The sequence below is a fragment of the Triturus cristatus genome, chromosome 6 (genome assembly GCF_964204655.1).
Source record: "Triturus cristatus chromosome 6, aTriCri1.1, whole genome shotgun sequence".
NCBI lineage: Eukaryota > Metazoa > Chordata > Amphibia > Caudata > Salamandridae > Triturus > Triturus cristatus.
Window position 1 is genome coordinate 1,937,291,912 of NC_140589.1, and position 20,974 is coordinate 1,937,312,885.

The window sequence follows — 20,974 nt, forward strand, 5'->3', positions numbered from 1 at the left end:
AGACAGAAGCACAAAGGGAATAGAGCATGAGGGCTAGAGTACCAATTAATATATTCAGGAAGAGGGCAAAGAATAATTTATCAACTGTTCAACAAAACGTTTCCCTTGCAGAATAAACATTACTAATGCAAATATTAACGAAAGTTCAAGGATCATTGCAAATACTATTTTCGCTCCATGGGACCAGGAGGACCAAACGGGGCAATGGGATTTAGGACAAGGAGCCGCAAAGGGCTGCTCCTCCTCAAAAATGGGACGACCAAAGGGGTACATTGCTAACAAAAAGTCCTTGAGAAATTAAAGCCGCTGTACAACCAGCCAGAGGGGAGTCTTCTCCCTGTGTCCGTCTGAGCCTCACAGGCAGGCTCTTGTTGTTCCCACGGTGGAGCTACACAACTTGCAACTCTAGAAAACAATCACGGCCCAGTTTCAAGGGAAAAGTTTCTTCTTTCAGGATAGGGCAATCACCTTCCGGGGCAAATGCTCTCAGCGATCCTGTCCATTGTCTCAGGCACAGCACCTGTACCCTGAGCTCAAGCCCTTCCCTGACTCCTGTATTGCTCCGCTGGCGCACAGGTTGGGGCCACAGATTGTACCCAGTATGCCCAGGCATTCCTTGATCAACAAACAGAGGTGCAGACTTTCTTTCACTTTAGGTCAGGATTCAGGGGCGTCGTGCTGGGATCTCTGAAGCAACCCTTTTTTCAAAGGGGGTCACCTCAAGCAAAAGCCTCCTTGCCGTCCTTGTCGGTCTGTGACTCTCAGCTGGGCATCAAAAACTGGATCCACGACTTCTCCATTCTGATTTGTGACCCTGTCTTTTGCCCAAGACAGTGGCAGGGGTACACACTTCACGTCCCAGTGCTTCCGGCCTTCGTCATTCACTGAGGTCCTAGTTGCCAGCAACGCCTGTGCTGGTTACCTTCACCTTGACTTCAAGCTGGACTGGTGCTGACTCCCCAGGCTGGATCTGATGTCCGTGCCCCTCTGGTAATGGTTGTAAGGCAGCAGATATATATTGGTGGACAGAACAAAAGGGCTTTAGACAAGGCATACAAATAATCTATCAACAGAGTATAGTCTATTTCAGAAAACTTCTTTTAGTCTTGACGCGCCCCATATATTAGCAGGACACCCCAAGAATCACTTCATCTATCTGAGAAAAAAAAAACACCCTGGACCTATTGGCAAATATAAAAGGAATTTTCTGGTGAATTGACAAGAGTAATACGTTACATTATTTGATTTGTTTTTCCCAATCCCAAGCAGCCAAGGAAGTCTGTGTTCATTTACTAAATTCTGAAGAAAAGAGAAAAACACTAAAGACATATTCTAAATCCTTACATTTGTGTATTCCTATATTATTCATCTGAAGAACCTCAAGAAACAGGACATTTTCTACACTTTTACTCATGAACCTTGCACTACTTGTACAGGACTGCAGACACTTCTAAAATTATTTCTCTTAATAAAAGCACCTACATTTTACGCTTAGGGTCATGCTTTCATGTTATAGGCGCAGCGGGAAAATCTAAAAACTGCTAATTTAACAGGGATTCTCATTACATAAATAACTAAAAGAAAACCTCAACATAGTGGGTACATGAATTTCTCCAGCAGAACTTGTTGTGACAAACTCCTTTAAAACAATATTTTCCTTCAAAAATGTTTGCTGAGGATCACATGGGCATCTTTCCTGCATTCTACATTTCACGATCCAGACTATGCAACATCATTTTCAAAGAAAAAAAAAACCCTATTCGCTAGCTCCAATAAGGGCTGTCAGCTTATTTACACAGACTAACCAATAAAAGACTAGTAATGCCTTTGCAAAACTGTATATAGCATGAAAATAACATATAGTTCCTCTTAAAGGTCAAATAAGGGAACATTAAACTGTTCTACTCATTCTTTCATACAGGATGGGCAGTAACATGGCCTATTTATTTATTTATTTTATTAATCTTAACAATTTTAAAACAGTATTACTTAATTGCAAATTAGACGTGCACTGATAGGGTGCTTTGTCTCTATTGATTCAGAAACATATTAACAACATCTTGTGGAATGAATGACTAAAGCGAGCCCAACCAATTGTTTCATGGCTGTTCCTAGACCGCTTAGACAAACTCGAGAGAGAGAGTGAGAAAAAGAAAGAGAAGAAAAAGAAAGAGAAAACATAAGTTTTTTAACCCTTAATTTGCCCAGGAGCTAACCTCCTTTCCCCCGACAGTAGAAAACCTGTACAGGTGACCCTCTGTCGAAAGACTTATAGGAGGTAAATAGCTAGGGGAATCCATATCATGGAGGCCATATCCAATATATCGAACTGTACCACTTTATAAATTTCGGTGTACAAACTGTTGGAAATGGCCCTTTTTGCAGGGTTATCCCCAAACTCTTTTGCTTCTTCTACCCTTTTTTTTAATTAACTATCTATGATTGACTTATTTGTCTTACCAGTATGTTCCTAGTAAAGTGCACAGCGTATATCTGAAAGAAACACGTTAGTTAGATTCCTCACCTTAGAATATCCCCAGGCGTCAGACTGGATGCGGAAAGATTTTTGTAGCAATACCCCTTACGCGTCGCGAGGCGTCGTCTGCGGATCCGCGTCCGTCGTTGGCGTCGTGCGCCGGAATGACGTCGTCGGAGTACTTAGACGCCGCCCTCGCGCGCTGACGTCAGTTCTTCTTTTTTCCGCGCCAGTAAGCGCCGATCCGGCAAGAGCTTACTCCTTAGTCACTTTTTGACTAACTTTTTGACTCTTTTTGGTCTGTCGACTCGACTCTGGTGCCGGTAGGATGCCTGGTTTTAAAGCCTGTGACGCCTGTCATCGACTGATGTCGGTGACGGATCACCATCGCCGGTGCCTTTACTGCCTGGGGGCCGACCATGACGCGGAGTCGTGCCTCGATTGTCAGGCCTTGACATCGAAAGCTAGGCGGGAGCGGTCTCGTAAGCTTCTCGAGCTTCGGCACTCGGCTCCGCGCCGCTGTCGGTCCTGGTCCAGGAGGAGGTCCAAGGACCGATCGCGGAGCCGCAGTCACCATCATCGCTCGTCTGGCTCGAAGTCTTCGGGTAAGTCGAACCAATCCAAGAAGTCCAAGAGGCGACACCGCTATTCGGACTCCCCTCGCCGGTCGCGCGACTTGGCTGAGGGTCAGGGTGGTCCCACCTCCGCGGCTCCGTCGGAGCCGCGTCCGTCCCCATACCCGCCGGTCCCTGGGACTGACGCGCCTCCGGCGGAGGTCAGTGCCTACCTCTCGGCCATGAGGGGCCTGGCTCCGCCGCCGAGCCTACGGGCTCGACTGGGCGACCTAGGGCGACTTCGGTCCCGACGCCGCAGGTCCCCGAGGAATCCAGGCCTGGATCCCTACCGGCGCCGGTCGACCTCACGATGCCTCCTCCGCCGGCACCGTCACCGGTTCCACCTTGGGCGCCGTCCCCGGCCGATGCCGTTCCCCGGTTTAGCCCCGGTCCGGACCCGACGCCGGTGCGGCGCCGCTCGACGCCACCCCCGACGCCGATGGATGAGCAATTCATCTACGACCCGGCTCCGATCATTCCTCCTGTTTATCGGGAATCGGATGACGAGGGCGACTGGGAGGGGTTTGAGGACCCTCTGGCCAGACAGGCACAACTTTCAAAGGACTGGGCAGACGAACTGGGGGATTCCGGTGGTCTGGATACCTCCCTAGACGCTGTTTCATCTCTCCTCCGACTGTGGCCTCGGAGGAAGGTGCAGCTTTCACGGTGGTGCTGCGCAAGGCAGCCGAAGCCCTTGGGCTGGAGTTGCCTGCTGTGGCCGTGAGGACTAACATCCTCACAGAGGTGCTTCAACTGACAGCAAGCTCCACAGAGCCTCTGCTGCAGTTCAATGAGGCCCTCACCGACGTTCTGCAGGGCACTTGGTCCAAGCCCTCCACAGTTCCTCCTGTGGATCGGAACATGGCCCGGCGCCATCGCCCTGCTCCGGGCGACCCTAGTTTCCTCTCCCAACACCCCACCCCCAAGAGTCTGGTTATCCAGGCCTCAACCTCCCAATCCTCCTTCCCGTCCGCTCCTCCGGATCGGGAATCCAAGAGGTTGGAACAGTTTGGGAAGAAGCTGTTCTCATCACTTAGTTTGGGTTTGCGGTCTTTGAACACCGCTTGCCTCTTGGACCGTTTTTCCCACTCCCTGTGGGATGCGGTGGAGGACGTGCTGCCCCTGTGTCCGGAGGAGGCCCGGACACGATTCACTCAGTCGATTGCTGACGGGCGAGATGCAGCACGGCACGCCATCAGGTGTGGACTTGTCACTACGGACTCGCTGGGTAGGGCGATTTCCACCACGGTGGCGCTCCGGCGCCATGCTTGGCTGCGGTCCACGTCTTTTTCGGGGGATGTCCAGAGTACCCTCATGGATATGCCCTTTGATGGCACTCGCCTTTTTGGTGAGAAGGCGGATAGTGCGTTGGCTCGTTTCAAGGACTCCCGGGCTACGGCCTAGTCCTTGGGTCTCTCGGCCCCACGGCCACAAACTTCCGCCTTTCATCCCTTTCGTGGCCAAGGAAGGGGCGCCTCCTCACGTCCGCCCAGCCACCGGCCGCAGAACCAACCTGCACGCGGTAGCGGACGTGGATTCCGCCGAGGCGGTATTGGAGGACAACGTGCCGGTCAGTCCACATCCACCCCGGCAGCATCCGCCTCAAAGCCCTCCTAGTCCAAGCTTTCAGGCCCATTCCACGCCAGTGGGGGGCAGAGTTCGCCATCACCTGCTCCACTGGCGATCCATCACTTCGGACAGGTGGGTGCTGCAAATCGTCCGAAGGGGCTACTCCCTCCCCTTCGAAACGTCCCCTCCAGCCATGCCACCGCAGTACCACTGTATGTCGGGGGATCATTTGCATCTTCTGCGGGAGTAAGTTTCGGCCCTCTTGGCCAAAGAGGCCGTCGAGCGCGTTTCTGGTCCGGAAGTAGGTCGTGGTTGCTATTCCCACTACTTTCTGGTTCCCAAAAAGGGCAAAGGGGGCCTACGCCCTATCATGGACCTCAGGAGCGTCAACGCCTTCCTCCGGAAGGAACGGTTCAAGATGCTGACTTTGGCTCAGGTTCTGACTGCTCTGGACCCTGGAGACTGGATGGTAGTGTTGGACTTGCAGGACGCTTATTTTCACATCCCCGTCCTGCCGGCCCACCGGCGTTACCTGCGGTTCACGGTGGGTCAGGAGCACTTTCAGTTCACTGTGCTCCCCTTCGGCCTCACCAGTGCCCCTCGGGTGTTCACGAAGGTGATGGCGGTGGTCGCAGCTCATCTGCGCAGATTGGGGGTCCAGTCTTCCCCTATCTCGACGACTGGCTGTTGAAGGCGGGCTCGCCCCAGCAAGTCGTCTCCCACCTCCAGACTACAGCCGACCTCCTGCATTCGCTGGGGTTCTCCATCAATGTGCCGAAGTCGCACCTGAGTCCCTCTCAGAAGCTCCTCTTTATCGGAGTGGTTCTCGATTCGGCGCAGTTCCGGGCCTATCCGCCGGAACAGCGGGTCCGGGATATTCAGGCTCTGATTCCCATCTTTCGGCCTCTATCCTGGGTTTCGGTCAGGTTGGTGCTGCGGCTTCTGGGGCTGATGGCCTCCTGCATCCTGTTGGTGCATTACACCAGGTGGCGAATGCGGGCTCTGCAGTGGGACCTGAAGTTTCAGTGGGCCCAACATCGAGGCAACCTGTCCGACCATGTCTTGATCTCAAAGGGCACTGCGAAACAGTTGCAGTGGTGGCTCACGAACCGCGATTGGGTCAGCGGCAGATCCCTCTCCCTACCCCAACCGGAGCACGTAGTAGTGACGGACGCGTCCCTCCTGGGATGGGGGGGCCATATGGGAGAGGCAGAGATCAGAGGACTCTGGTCTCCGGCGGAGGCTCCACTCCATATCAACCTTTTAGAGCTGAGAGCAATCCGGCTTGCACTGAAAGCCTTCCTTCCCTCTGTCCGGGGAAGTGTCATGCAGGTGTTCACGGACAACACCACCGCCATGTGGTATTGCAAAAAACAGGGCGGGGTGGGGACGTGGACCCTTTGTCAGGAGGCTCTGCGTCTCTGGACATGGCTGGAACACCAGGGCAGCAACCTGGTGATTCAACATCTGCCGGGCTCTCTGAACGCCAGAGCAGACGAACTCAGCTGCCGGTGCATGATGGATCACGAATGTCGTGTGAACTCGGACGTGGCGCAACGTCTCTTTCTGCAGTGGGGAGAGCCTTGGTTAGATCTATTCGCCACCGAAGAGAACGCGCAATGTCAGCAGTTCTACGCGTTGGAATTTCCAAGGCAGGACTCTTGGAGACGCTTTTCGTCGCGAGTGAAGTTGCGGTCTGTTGTACGCCTTTCCGCCTATACCACTTCTGCCCAGAGTGCTGAAGAAGATCAGGCGCGACCGGGCCCAAGTCATCTTAGTGGCTCCGGATTGGGCACGAAGGTACTGGTATCCCGAGCTACTCAGTATGTCAATCGATCCCCCGATACGACTGCCTCTTCAGGAGGACCTTCCGTCGCAGCAGCAGGGGACGGTCCTCCACCCGAACCTGTCCAGCCTCCACCTCCATGCGTGGAGATTGAGCGGCGGCAGTTGATGCCATTTGACTTGCCTCCTGAAGTCTGTGATGTCATTCTGGCAGCCAGGCGTCCCTCCACAAAGACGGTATATGCCTGCCGGTGGATCAAATTTGTGGCATGGTGCACAGCAAAGGCTGTGGATTCCCTTTCCGCCCCTCTTTCTGAGGTTCTCCTCTTTCTTCTTTCTTTGGCCCAGCAGGGCTCTGCTCTGGGCACCTTGAAAGGTTATCTTGCTGCAATCGTTGCTTTCTTACGGCTTCGTGATCAGCCTTCTCTTTTCAAGTCCCCTGTTGTTTCACGTTTTCTCAAAGGCATTACTCACATGTTCCCTCCTGTCTCCTTCGTAATGCCTCAGTGGGACTTGAATCTTGTTCTGGCCTTTCTGATGTGCGCTCCTTTTGAGCCTCTTCACAATTGTCCCATTCGTCTTCTGACTCTGAAAACTGCTTTCCTGGTAGCTATCACCTCGGCTAGACGGGTGAGTGAGCTTCAGGCTTTGTCATCTAAGCCTCCTTTTCTTTCGGTTCATCCGGACAAGGTTGTCCTCCGGACTCGTCCTTCCTTTTTACCAAAAGTGGTGACCCCCTTTCACATCGGGCAATCTGTCACGTTGCCCACCTTCTTTCCGCCTCCGCATCCTTCAAAAGAGGAAGAGAGGCTCCACCGTCTGGACCCAAAACGGGCGCTGTCCTTTTATTTGGACCGCACCAAGCAGTTCCGAGTGGACGACCAACTTTTTGTTGGATATGTAGGAGCTAAGAAGGGGAAAGTAGTACACAAACGGACCATCTCCCGGTGGGTCGTGTTGTGTATTAAAATTTGTTACTCCTTGGCAAAAAAGGACCCTCCTGTTGGGCTGAGAGCCCATTCCACCCGGGCCACAGCGGCTACTACTGCCCTGGGACGGGGAGTTCCCTTACAGGACATCTGTCAGGCGGCGACGTGGGCTTCACTGCACACGTTTGCCAAGCACTATTGCCTGGACAGCCAAGTCCGGAGAGATGGCTTCTTTGGCCGTTCTGTTCTCCAGGACTTTCTGGTGTGATCTTGGTTCGCAGACCCACCACCGGGGTTGGTATTGCTGGGGTATCTTTTCTAAGGTGAGGAATCTAACTAACGTGTTTCTTTCAGATGAACAAGTTACTTACCTTCGGTAACGATGTATCTGTAAGAAACATTAGTTAGTTAGATTCCTCACCGACTCACCCATCTTCCCCGTTCTGCGAACCGACATCTAGGGTTAAGGTTCTCCCTTTCAGGGCCCTAGATTTTTTGGCACCAGTGTCGGTCTCTTGCATGGCTCTGCGTTCCTGGCGCGGAAAGCTATGTACAAGAACTGACGTCAGCGCGCAAGGGTGGCGTCTAAGTACTCCCGACGTCATTCCGGCGCACGATGCCAACGACGGACGCGGAGCCGCAGACGACGCCTAGCGACGCGCAAGGGGTATTGCTACAAAAATCTTTCCGGATCCAGCCTGACGCCTGGGGATATTCTAAGGTGAGGAATCTAACTAATGTTTCTTACAGATACATCGTTACCGAAGGTAAGTAACTTGTTCATCAGGGCTGGTGATTCAAATGCTACTAGTGGGCCTGCAGCACTGATTGTGCCACCCACATGAGTAGTCCTAAAATGGTGTCTCAGGCCTGCCACCACAGTGCCCCTGCGCAGTCTGTGAACTGTCATGTTGTCCTGACCAGTGTACACACGTGCCAGACCTTACCCGTCCCTTTTCTCACACATTGGACACTCCCATGGTAGGCCCCAAGTACCCCCCTGAGCATGGTGCAATGTATATAAAAGGTAGGACATATTCTAGTGTGGGTAACATGTCCTGATTGTGAAATACTGTCAATTTTGTTTTTCACTATTGAAAGGCTATCTTGGCCACAGAATAACATGGTAATGCTGTGTAACATGTTTACCTGCATATCTCTCCATAACGGCAAGATGGACATATAGAGTCAGGTATCCCTGAACTCAGAATCTAATAACCCATCTGTTAGGAAGGATTGTTCCTAAATTCTGTGTTTGAAAATAGCACTGTAGAAAGTGGATATTTTCTTGTTCAGCCTAACACAAGCACATTGAGTTAACGTAGAAAGCATTAATAACCAATTACCAATACCCTTAGCAATTGTACTATTTTAACATGAGGGCGCATGAATGCAAACTAAATTCCATTGCCTCCTTATCTTAGCCCTTGTACAGTAATCTTAGCCCTTAGCTCTGCTCGGTTGCTAAATGTAGAACCCGACCTATGACCCTTACCAGCTGTCCCATCTTTGTGCAAGGCTTTTCCATGCGGTTTTTCCAATTCAAAGTAACTTTGGAGACTCACAGCTGAAAGGCAGTCCTGTTCCGTCTAATAATTTTAAAGGTAGGATCTAACTTCTGCTGTTTTTATTATACTTATTTTCATTTGTGTGCAGTGTGTGGTGTGCTTTTCTAGCAGTAAAGAGGTCCGCTGCTTGTTCTATACTTGCATGTGTGCATTACTGAAGCCTGAGATCCCAGGAATGGGGGATCAACAATGTATAAGGTACACCCTTATAAAGTAAGTTTTTATACACATTTTACTCCCCCCATTGTGGTAAAGAACTTCTCAAATTTCAACTTTGATGCTAGGAGCTATATACTTTTCACAGTATAATTATTAGACATTATTGAGATCAAAAACGATTTTAGTGCAATTATTCTTAATACATTTTTTCCATATAGTCAACATTCAGAAAAAGTCAAAACGGGAGAAGTGGAAAGGCACTTTGGCTGCCAAGACACGGGTCTCCTCAGGCAGTGATCATCCGTAGCGAGATTCCAATCCTCCATCAAGACCACTCCGTCAGGCATCCGAGTCGCCGATGAGCCCCACAGGTTGGGCGCCAATTTGTAGAAGTAGACCTCACCAGGGCCTACCGGTGCTAGGGGTTCGCCCTTCTTTGCGCACTAGTCCTCAGACCACTAAAGAGCGATTGGCACGGAAGCTGTAATATCAAAGATAAGTATTGATTAACCTCACATGAGGGAGACTGCGTCAAACAGTACCCTCAGGCCACTGTAGGAGACAGTCTAAGGAGTACAGAGAACAGGGGCCTTTTATACCCACACAGGGGCTCAAAAGGAGGCAGTACAAGTACACAATTACAGTCAACAAGCAGGAGGAGTAATGAGTTGCTGACATCAGTTAGAACAGCCTGTCAGTTACAGTCTAAGGCAGGTGCATGAACAGCTACAGACTCTTCTGAGCATGTGCAAGTCTCTGGCTCAGTGCTGAAAGAGTTAACTATATTGCATGACACTAGCAGAATACAAGGGCAGTCAACAGCGAAGAGGGAGAAAGCAGATGGCGAGCACATGGCTAACTAAAATGTCTGCCACAAACAAAATGGCTTTAGCCAATGCTAACAGCCATGGCGGCTAGTTTCCACAAGTGCTGAGAGTGAAGACCCCTTACGAGACAGCTCCTAGGCAGACCAATGCTGATCAGTGCTGAGAGTGAAGACCCCTTACGAGACAGCTCCTAGGCATTCCAATGCTGATCAGTGCTGAGAGTAAAGACCTCTTACGAGACGGCTCCTTGGCAGACCAATGTTGATCATTGCTGAGTGAAGACACCTTACGAGACATCTCCTAGGCAGACCATTGCTAATTAGTGCTTAAAGTAAAGACCCCTTACGAGACAGCTCTTGGGCAGACAAATGCTGATCAGTGAACAGAGTGAAGCTTCTTACGAGACAGCTCCTAGGCAGATCAATGCTGATCAGTGCTGAGAGTGAAGACCCCTTATGAGACAGCTCCTGGGCAGACCAATGCTGATCAGTGCTGAGAGTGAAGACCCTTTACGAGACAGCGCCTAGGCAGACCAATGCTGATCAGTGCTGAGAGTGAAGACCCCTTATGAGACAGCTCCTAGGCAGACTGTTAGAAATGGGATTTCTGGTTGGCTGAGGTGTGCGCCACAGCCAGGCAGAAACCACCACTCTAGTCAGGGCAAGGAAGTTACACGCCAAAGATAACCCCTGCTCACCCCCTTGGAAGCTTGACACGAGCAGTCAGGATTATCCCGGAGGCAATGTGTAAAGCATTTGCGCACGCACACAGCAACAACATCCCAGGCCCACCACAAAAGAAACTCCACACAAGGTTTAAAAAAAGCCTTTGTATTATCATAACACATTAGAATAGTAAGCACATATTATACAGGGTGCCACCTGGCACTAGGTCATATTTACAAGGGATTATTTACACCTGACAGGGCCCACTGGACCACTGTCAGTACCACCACAAAGTGAACTTAGTAAATGTAGAACTTATCATAAACATAGAACACAACGAGTGACTACTGGTAATCACTGTACTTAGCATTGGCCTGTAACATAAACTACATTATGCACAGCATCACACCAGGCACGAATTACCTTCTGCGCCAACCTCACCATCATAAACACATGAGGCCATCATCTCACCAGTCGTAACGCATTGGAGCCTAACCTCCTAAGTATAACTACATTAAGAAATAACTCTCACTAGCATAAACCATAATATGCGAACCAACCTCATAATCATAAAACACATTTAGAGGTATCAACACCTGTGCGTAAATCATTCTACAGGAATCACATTTCCTAGCACCATTATCACATTGGGGCCTGGCGCCCTATAAACCTAACAATCCCCCTGGCCAACTGGCCATCCCAAAGAGGGACTCAAATGCCCTGTGTCCCAAAAGTCAGGGCGAGCTGCCTGTGCAGCAAGTCATGGGTGCGTACTTTGCGCAGGCCTAAATGTAGCAGCTGGCACTAAGTGCTGCGCAGCTGTGTAGGAATAGATGGGGGCGAAGGAGTTCGTCTCACTCCTGAATTAGGCATGTCCCCTAAAATGATACGATGCAGCTGCCCACTACTTGCTGGGCAGCTGTAAAAGTTAAAATGCGGCATGGGCTCTCACTGGCCCTTAAAATCACTGTGCCCAACGTTGGAGCCATCTGGCTCTGGAAAGAAGCATGTCCCCTGTCGTTGGGGCAGCCCTCTCGCAACCGGGGCCGCCCATGCGCCGACACTGCACCTCGATATGGCCCCAGACACGGGGACCAGCATGGGCCCCTCTGGGTCTCTACAAATAAGCCTGTCACCTGTTGGAGCCACACTGGGCTCTTAAAATAACCATGGCCCCACTGTTAGAGCGGCCCGCTGCAAGACGGGGCCGCTCGAGATATATAACTGGCCCTGTGCCTCGAAGGGCACAAAACATGGAGCCCCCACTCACCGGGACTCTGCGGCAGGACTCCGGTCTCCGCTTCTCCGCGGGCACAATGAGGGGTAGGCTCCCTCAAATTAAATATACAACAGCGGGGTAGGCACCCGCGTTCCTCAACTCATAAGCGGGTGGGCACCCGCGTTCCTCAACACATAAGCGGGGTGGGCACCCGTGAAGCAGGCCAAATGCGGGGTGGGCACCCGCAATACATTGGGCAGAGCGGGGAATCCCTTCGCTGGGGATTCCCTCCTGGCGAGAGGCAGCTCGGCGCTGTGAAGCCCCCGCTCTCCATCAGCTGGGCAGAGCAAAATAAAGCGCTCACAGGGCGCGAGGAGCACAGCACCAAGTCCTTGGTAGATTAAGGAAACAGTAAAAGATCCAAAAAGTCCCGGAGGCATCAAAGATGGAGCAAAACAGCTCCTAGCAAAGGAATGTCCTCCAGGCATCCAGGGGCAGGGCAGGGCCCAGGGAGGCAAGCCTTCCCCTGGGCCCCAGCAGCAGCATGCCCCTGGTTTTTTCAAGTCCAAAAACAAGAACATTTTCATGGGGTCACAGCCCCTTCTTTTATACAGCATTTCCCTTTGTTCTGCAACTGTAGGGCAAGGGGAGAACCAGATACAACTGGTTCAGGAGCACTTTGTTGTGCTCAGCTCCCCTCTCTATTCACAGGACAAGCCAGGGATATCTGACGCACCACAGGAGGTGGAGCCATCATTGTGAAGGGAAGGCCCAGCCCCATTCAGGTCCCAGGTGCAACTCCTCCCTCCCATCTACATGCAGATCTCTCCATTCACCACCGGGCAGACTCACCCTGGCTCCTGGGATTCCCCAGCCCTCTCAGCTCCTGTCAATCACAAGCCAGACAGGCAATTCACATCACACAGCACACAGAAATGCCAACTTCTAGAAGTGGCACTACTCCACCAGTCACAATAAATCTGCTCACACCATTGCGCAGCATTTATTCTCACAAGTTCGCACATACCAAACTCGCCCCGGCACTCCTCTCACATCAGGAACTACCATGGACACACATATCCCCCATGTATTCCTATGGGAGGGCAGGCCAGTCTCACTAAATGTAACACAGAGCGCATGCACTTTACACTGGGACACATTGCTAAATTGCCTAGAGGCCTAAAACTACTAACACTACATAGGGAAAAAATGCAAAAAGTTTAGGGATGAACCTGCCAAAAGGGCCAGGTCCAACACGACCCCCTTCCAGCCAAAACGCAGGGTAGACCAATCATTCCCTTGATGGGCTTCTCTGCTTCAGGCGAGAGAACATGGACGTGGGCCCGCACTGCAGGGACACCCTCCAGTTCTATGTCACTCTGAACTCACGTTTCCTCTAAATAATAAAACACAACAACAATAAGAAAAAAAATAAAAATTCGGGTCCAACTAGGCTACCCCACTGGTACTCCCTAGTTGTCCACGGCCAGGACCAGGTCCTAGGCCACCCAGATACCACTGGTCCTTGCCAAACCAGTAACCCCTGGCATACAATAACCATTCTCCACTCTCCCTCTCAGTGTAGTTCCAAACTACCACTGATCCTTCAATCTAGGGTCCGCACACTCAGGCTGACCAGAGGTCACGGGCAAGAATGCCCCACCATACCTCTACTTCTGGGGTTCCGCACTGTAGGAGAGTAGGATCTGCACTTATGTTGCCCCCACTTTTTTTCTGATGTATACACTGGTTTCTGGCTATAGTCAGGCTGGGATCCTGCTAATCAGGGCCCCAGCCTCTCTGTTCTCTAAAAACGACTTGGAGTGCATATTAGATGCACTAGTGATTGGATACTGTGGTACCTTCTGAGCCCCTAGTATATGGTACCTTAGGTACCTAGGGCATAGGTCCTTCACAGGCCTACCACAGGCTGAAGCATGTATTATGCCACCCCTGGGAAGCAGACTAAATCTGACACCACAGGCCTGCTACTGCAGCCTGGGTGAGGTAGTGTTAGCACTCCTCACTGAGGTATAGGTTCCCTATATCTCACCATACACACACATATAAACCTATCAGTCACCCCTAGGCACGCCCTATAAATCCTGTAGGCAGGGTGCTTGGTTTACAATGTGAGTTGGGCCCCTCTGCAGCTGGCAGAGTCTATTCTCTGTGGCTGTTTGTGGATGCGGTTAAACCATATATTCTTAAGTGCATTATAACCTACCAGTAAATGCTAACTTTGGAATGACTGCATCAAAACATGTCGTGTTTGGTGTCAAACAACTTGGAATCATACCCCCACACCAGTAAATGGTGTGGGAGTATGATCCCACCCTTCGAGACGGGAAGACATGTACCTACTGTGGAAGCACGATAGAAATCTGAAAGAGCCCTGGCATCACAAAATGGATGCCACCAGCACAGACACTAGGCTGCCCTCCTGCTGCTGACCGAAACTCACAGTGGAAGAGGCCCAACAATAGGCATCCTGTCACAGGAAGGTGTCACCACCTTCCAGACAGGATTTAGTGTATTGGGGCTGGGTGGGTGCACTCCTAGAGTGCTTTGAAGTTCTGCACTGGGGGAGCAGTAGGCTCCTCTGTGCATATGCCAGCTCAAACCAGTTCAGGGGCTCTGGCACGAAACTGGACAAAGGGAAGTGGGTGTAACCACCCACTCCCCTGACCCTCCCATAGGAAGGGTCATACAGCTAGTCCCTCCTTTTCCTTTAGTATAAGATAGGGAAACCTTGCCATTGCAAATCGGATATCCCTGTACGACGCTCTACAAGAAGAATCCTGGCCCTTCGACGTTCCACTACCTTTGGAAGACTGAAGAATCTCCCTTGGAGTCAAGGAGTGACTCCCCTGCTTGGCAGGCACGAAAAACTTGAATCAACGGTCACAAACTTTCCCGCTCCCGCCGGAGTCCAAACTCCCTGCAGCCCTGGAAGTGGATGTCTTGACTTCTCGACGGCCATTGTGAGTCCCCAGCAATGCTGAGGCGAGTGGACCCCACGAGTGACGAGGAACAGCAATACCCGGGTACCTTGCACTATTGTCAATTGCAACCCCTTCACGACGTTCTACGAACTTATGCATTGGACCACGTGTGGCCCAAGTCTCCAGCAAGATTTCCACCGAAAATCGCTACCTCATCCCGAGTGACCGTGGGCTCCTGTAGAGTGAATCCTCACGAGGCGTCTTCGCGATCCCTTGCCCGTTGGCTTGTGGGTCCCCTGAAGACTTTCTCATCAAACCAAAGGGCTCCCCTGGTTGCTCCAGGCCTGCCCTCACTTGCCCTTGCTGGGTGAGTCCCTCACCTTGCTGGTCTGCACTGCTGACTTTCTTCATTTTCCACGAGACTTGTTGTTGCCAAGGCTTGTTGGCTCCAATCCGGTTGCCGACACCTCAGTAATCTGCAGACATCGTGGGACACTCCGAATCCAGCTCCTGGTCATCGTCGATGCCTCCTGGACCTCGTGGCTGAAGAGTCAAACACCCTTGATCACCTGAAATCACCCGACTACCGTGGGCATCCATCATCCTGGCCCCGGGTCACTGGCAAGTGACTGTGAACACTGTCCCTTCCGCTTTCAGGTCTTCTACATCTTGAATCCAGCCTTGGATTCCACCGGACACTTCTCCTGTCTTCACAAGCAGCAAATCTTCTTCGGCTTCCATTGAAAATGTCGACGCGAACCGACCCCAAAAGTCACCTATGCATCCGGCTTACCTGGGTGAGGTAACTCGTGCACTCTGGTGCTCCTGTGTGTGTTGCCCCTCGAATTACTTACCTTGTAAGTGGCTTGCTTGTAGACTCTCCCGAAGTACCCTAAAACTTTAAAAATCCAACCGCGACTTGCTATATTGAAATCAATAGGGAACCCGCGGCTGTGTTCTCACACTGTACGCGTCTCCCGTGGGTCTTTTACTTACCTGCCTTGGGTGGATTAGTGGAGGCCCAGCGATTCTACAGGCCCTAGGCCTTGTCCCCTTGCAAGTCGACATTCCTAAACCTCTTTTTTAGTATATGGTCTGGTACGCCCCATGGCCCCAGCCATATTTGTGCTTAACTTATTGTGAAATGTTGATATTTGCATATGATCCTGACTTCTAATCTCATAAAGAGATTAATAGAGTGTGTCTAGTAATAAATACATATATATTTGATATATATACCTGTGTGGTGTCCTTCCATTTGATAATTCAAGAGATTATAAGGTAAAACAAGCTGCTTTACATTCCTTTGAGACTTAGCCTGAAGGCTGCTCTCCACAGCTACCACTAGGATAGCTTTCTTTAAAAGGTTGTCTTAAACCTATCTACCATAAGAGTCGAATTGGACTGGTGCAATTGACCAGCATATGCCAGGCCAACTTCTCACAAGCACCCTCCCAGGGAAGCTCCCCACAGAACACAACTCTCCCACCAGTTCAGGACCTCTCTCCATCAACTGGTCTACCACCTGGGATCCACATTCACCGGATGCACCGGGGTCAGAGGCGAGGACTCGCTCCCTCTGCACCCCCTTCCAGAGTTCTGCACCCTCCCAACTTGAGTGGTACCCCTAGAAGGCAAACCGGCCAGGACACTGACTACAGCTGTCCTCACGTCCAGATCCGGAAACACCGGCTACTGGCTCCCCAACCGAGGGACGTACCCTTTGGTCAGATGCCCGGCGAACCAGGACTTTACGAGCTTGACACATAACTAACATCCAGGACACTGACTACAGTCGCCCTTATGTCCATATCCGGAAACACCGGCTACTGGCTCCCCAACGAGGGACGTACCCTTTGGTCAGATGCCTGGCGAACCAGGACTTCCCGAGGGTGACACATCCCTAGCGTGTCGTGTGACAGTCTGCCTGGCGCAGAGCTCACGACCTCCTTTCCCTCTGACAGTGCGTGAAGATGCCCCAGGACAGAAGTGGCGTCACCATGGTCACTCATTGGTGGCTCAGCCCTTCTGGCCGCCCCCTGACGCACTGGTTCCCACTGGGGAGCCTCTTCCCCTCTCACCCCTCAAAACCGGACCCCACCTGCATTCAGGTGGGTACCGCCTCACAATTGCCCCGCGAACCAGGACTTCCTGGGAATACACATACCCTCCCGAGGGTGACACATACCTAGCGTGTCATGTGACAGTCTGCCTGGCGCAGAGCTCACGACCTCCTGTCCCTCTGACAGTGCGTGAAGATGCCCCAGGGCAGAAGTGGCGTCACCATGGTCACTCATTGGTGGCTCAGTCCTTCTGGCCAGCCCCTGACCCACTGGTTCCCACTGGGGACTCCTTCCCCCTCTCACCCCTCAAAACTGAACCTCCGTACCCTCCACCTAGGAGTGGCACTGCTAGACACCAAAAGTGATGGAGGCCTGACTACAGACACTCCCCAAAACAAGCTCCAAAGACTCAAAAAGAATTTACACACTCCAGGTGTTGGTGCGACTTCGGAAAACAATTACTTGGAGATTCTCTCTGACACAACAGACTGAAGAACCTTTTAACACCATTTAACACCCAATCGTCCAGTGCAATATAACATTCATCCACACTCCCCCAATACTGGTGAGACTGCATCTTACTGTCCCTGAAACACAACCTGCACCTCACTCAACTGGCAACCAGGTACCATACTCTGGGAACTGGGAATGGGACTTCTTGCACTGGAATACCAATTGCTGCCACCACTGAATCCCACCCTCCTGGGGATACCAGAAAACTAAATAAAATAAAAAATAAAAACTGCACTTAGGCGATAACCTACCCTTCCGAGCTAGTTACTCCATGCCAATTAGGTTACCACTTGTAGGCCAACCCCAAAAATACCAATCTGCACAAGGGCAGTACAATGCTCCTTCAGATTTTCTGGTTTCTGTCCTTGGCAGGACACCCAACTCATAGTGCAACAAGAAACACATTTCTAAAGAATTGAGACTTAAAACAAACTTGAACAATAATCCCTTTCCATGTGACCTTCTAAAATGCAGAGTTTTGTAGTGCGGCCAGTTGTTGCTGTGGTACTGCGCAAATGCAAGTCCTAATCCCACCGCTGCCACTAATGTTAGAAATGGGATTTCTGATTGGCTGAGGTGTGCGCCACAGCCAGGCAGAAACCACCACTCTAGTCAGGGCAAGGAAGTTACACGCCAAAGATAACCCCTGCTCACCCCCTTGGTAGCTTGACACGAGCAGTCAGGCTTATCCCGGAGGCAATGTGTAAAGCATTTGCGCACGCACACAGCAACAACATCCCAGGCCCACCACAAAAGAAACTCCACACAAGGTTATATAAAAAAAAGCCTTTGTATTATCATAACACATTAGAATAGTAAGCACATATATAGAGGGTGCCACCTGGCACTAGGTCATATTTACAAGGGATTATTTACACCTGACAGGGCCCACTGGACCACTGTCAGTACCATCACAAAGTGAACTTAGTAAATGTAGAACTTATCATAAACATAGAACACAACCAGTGACTACTGGTAATCACTGTACTTAGCATTGGCCTGTAACATAAACTACATTATGCACAGCATCACACCAGGCACGAATTACCTTCTGCGCCAACCTCACCATCATAAACACATGAGGCCATCATCTCACCAGTCTAAACGCATTGGACCCTAACCTCCTAAGTGTAACTACATTAGGGAATAACTCTCACTAGCATAAACCATAATATGCGAACCAACCTCATAATCATAAAACACATTTAGAGGTATCAACACCTGTGCGTAAATCATTCTACAGGAATCACATTTCCTAGCACCATAATCACATTGGGGCCTGGCGCCCTATAAACCTAACAATCCCCTTGGCCAACTGGCCATCCCAAAGAGGGGCTCAAATGCCCTGTGTCCCAAAATTCAGGGCTCGCTGCCTATGCAGCAAGTCAAGGGTGCGTACTTTGCGCAGGCCTAAACGTAGCAGCTGGCACTAAGTGCTGCGCAGCTGTGTAGGAAGAGATGGGGGCGAAGGAGTGCGTCTCACTCCTGGATTCAACATGTCCCCTAAAATGAAAAGACCTATACGATGCAGCTGCCCACTAGTTGCTGGGCAGCTGTAAAAGTTAAAATGCGGCATGGGCTCTCACTGGTCCTTGAAATCACTGTGCCCAATGTTGGAGCCATCTGGCTCTGGAAAGCAGCATATCCCCTGTCGTTGGGGCAGCCCCCTCGCAACCAGGGCCACCCATGCGCCGACACTGCTCCTTGACACGGGGACCAGCACGGGCCCCTCTGGGGCTCTACAAATAAGCCTATCGCCTGTTGGAGCCACACTGGGCTCTTAAAATAACCATGTCCCCACTGTTGGAGCGGCCTCTGCAAGACGGGGCCGCTCGAGATATATAACTGGCCCTGTGCCTCGAAGGGCACAAAACATGGAGCCCCCACTCACCGGGACTATGTGGCAGGACTCCGGTCTCCGCTTCTCCGCACCCGGACCCAGCTCTTCACACGCGGTTGGGGCAGGCACGGTAATGTGCCTCGAGCCCCCTCCGCCTTCACTCTCCACTCGTGGCGCCTGCGGGGCTCTCCCTCAGCCATGGGAGCCCCGCACAGGCAGGCGCCATCTTCCTTGCTCCGGGCGGCTTCTGAGGCGGCGTGCGCGGGACTTCCTTCGCAAAACCGGAAGTCCCGCCCGCCGCCTGGCACATCCTTGCCTGACTTCTGCCCTGGCCGCGACTCGGGCTGCAGCGGTGGTTTCCTCTCGGCGAGCACAATGAGGGGTAGGCTCCCTCAAATTAAATATACAACAGCGGGGTAGGCACCCGCGTTCCTCCACCCATAAGCGGGGTGGGCACCCGCGTTCCTCAACACATAAGCGGGGTGGGCACCCGCGAAGCAGGCCAAATGCGGGGTGGGCACCCGCAATACATCGGGCAGAGCGGGGGAAAGCAAAATAAAGCGCTCACAGGGCGCTAGGAGCACAGCACCAAGTCCTTGGTAGATCAAGGAAACAGCAAAAAGGTCCAAAATGTCCTGGAGGCATCAAAGATGGAGCAAAACAGCTCCTAGCAAAGGAAAGTCCTCCAGACATCCCGGGGCAGGGCAGGGCCCAGGGAGGCAAGCCTTCCCCTGGGCCCCAGCAGCAGCACGCCCCTGGTAGTTTCAATTCCAAAAACAAGAACATCTTCATGGGGACACAGCCCCTTCTTTTATACAGCATTTTCCTTTGTTCTGCAACTGTAGGGCAAGGGGAGGACCAGATACAACTGGTTTAGGAGCATTTTATTTTGCCCAGCTCCCCTCTCTATTCACAGGACAGGTCAGGGACATCAGACGCACCACAGGAGGTGGAGCCAGCATTGTGAAGGGAAGGCCCAGCCCATTCAGGTCCCAGGTGCAACTCCTCCCTCCCATCTACATGCAGATCTCTCCATTCACCACCGGGCAGACTCACCCTGGCTCCTGGGATTTCCCAGCCCTCTCAGCTCCTGTCAATCACAAGCCAGACAGGCAATTCACATCACACAGAAATGCCAACTTCTAGAAGTGGCACTTCTCCATCAGTCACAATAAATCTGCACACAGCATTTATTCTCACGAGTTCGCACATACCAAACTTGCCCCTGCACTCCTCTCACATCAGGAACTACCATGGACACACATATCCCCCATGCATTCCTATGGGAGGGCAGGCCAGTCTCACTAAATGTAACACAGAGCGCACACACTTTACAATGGGACACAGTGCTAAATTGCCTACAGGCCTAAAACTACTAACACTACATAGGGACAAAGGCCAGGATAAATGCAAAAAGTTTAGGGGTGAACCTGCCAAAAGGGCCAGGTCCAACACAGACCAATGCTGATCAGTGCTGAGAGTGAAGCTCCTTACGAGACAGCTCCTAGGCAGACCAATGCTGATCAGTGCTGAGAGTGAAGACACCTTATGAGACAGCTCCTAGGCAGACCAATGCTGATCAGTGCTGAGAGTGAAGACCCTTTACGAGACAGCTCCTAGGCAGACCAATGCTGATAAGTGCTGAGAGTGAAGACCCTTTACGAGACAGCTCCTAGGCCGACCAATGCTGATCAGTGCTGAGAGTGAAGACCCTTTACGAGACAGCTCCTAGGCAGACCAATGCTGATCAGTGTTGAGAGTGAAGACACCTTATGAGACAGCTCCTAGGCAGACCAATGCTG

At 51.5% G+C, this 20,974-nt stretch overlaps 1 protein-coding gene across 1 annotated transcript in view; it reads left to right on the top strand.

Moving 5' to 3' along the window:
- The window catches only part of LOC146822537 (N-acetylneuraminylgalactosylglucosyl-glucoside beta-1,4-N- acetylgalactosaminyltransferase 2-like), an 811,926-nt gene that overhangs the window by 102,616 nt on the left and 688,336 nt on the right, over positions 1 to 20,974 (top strand). The gene's annotated exons all lie outside the window — the stretch shown is intronic.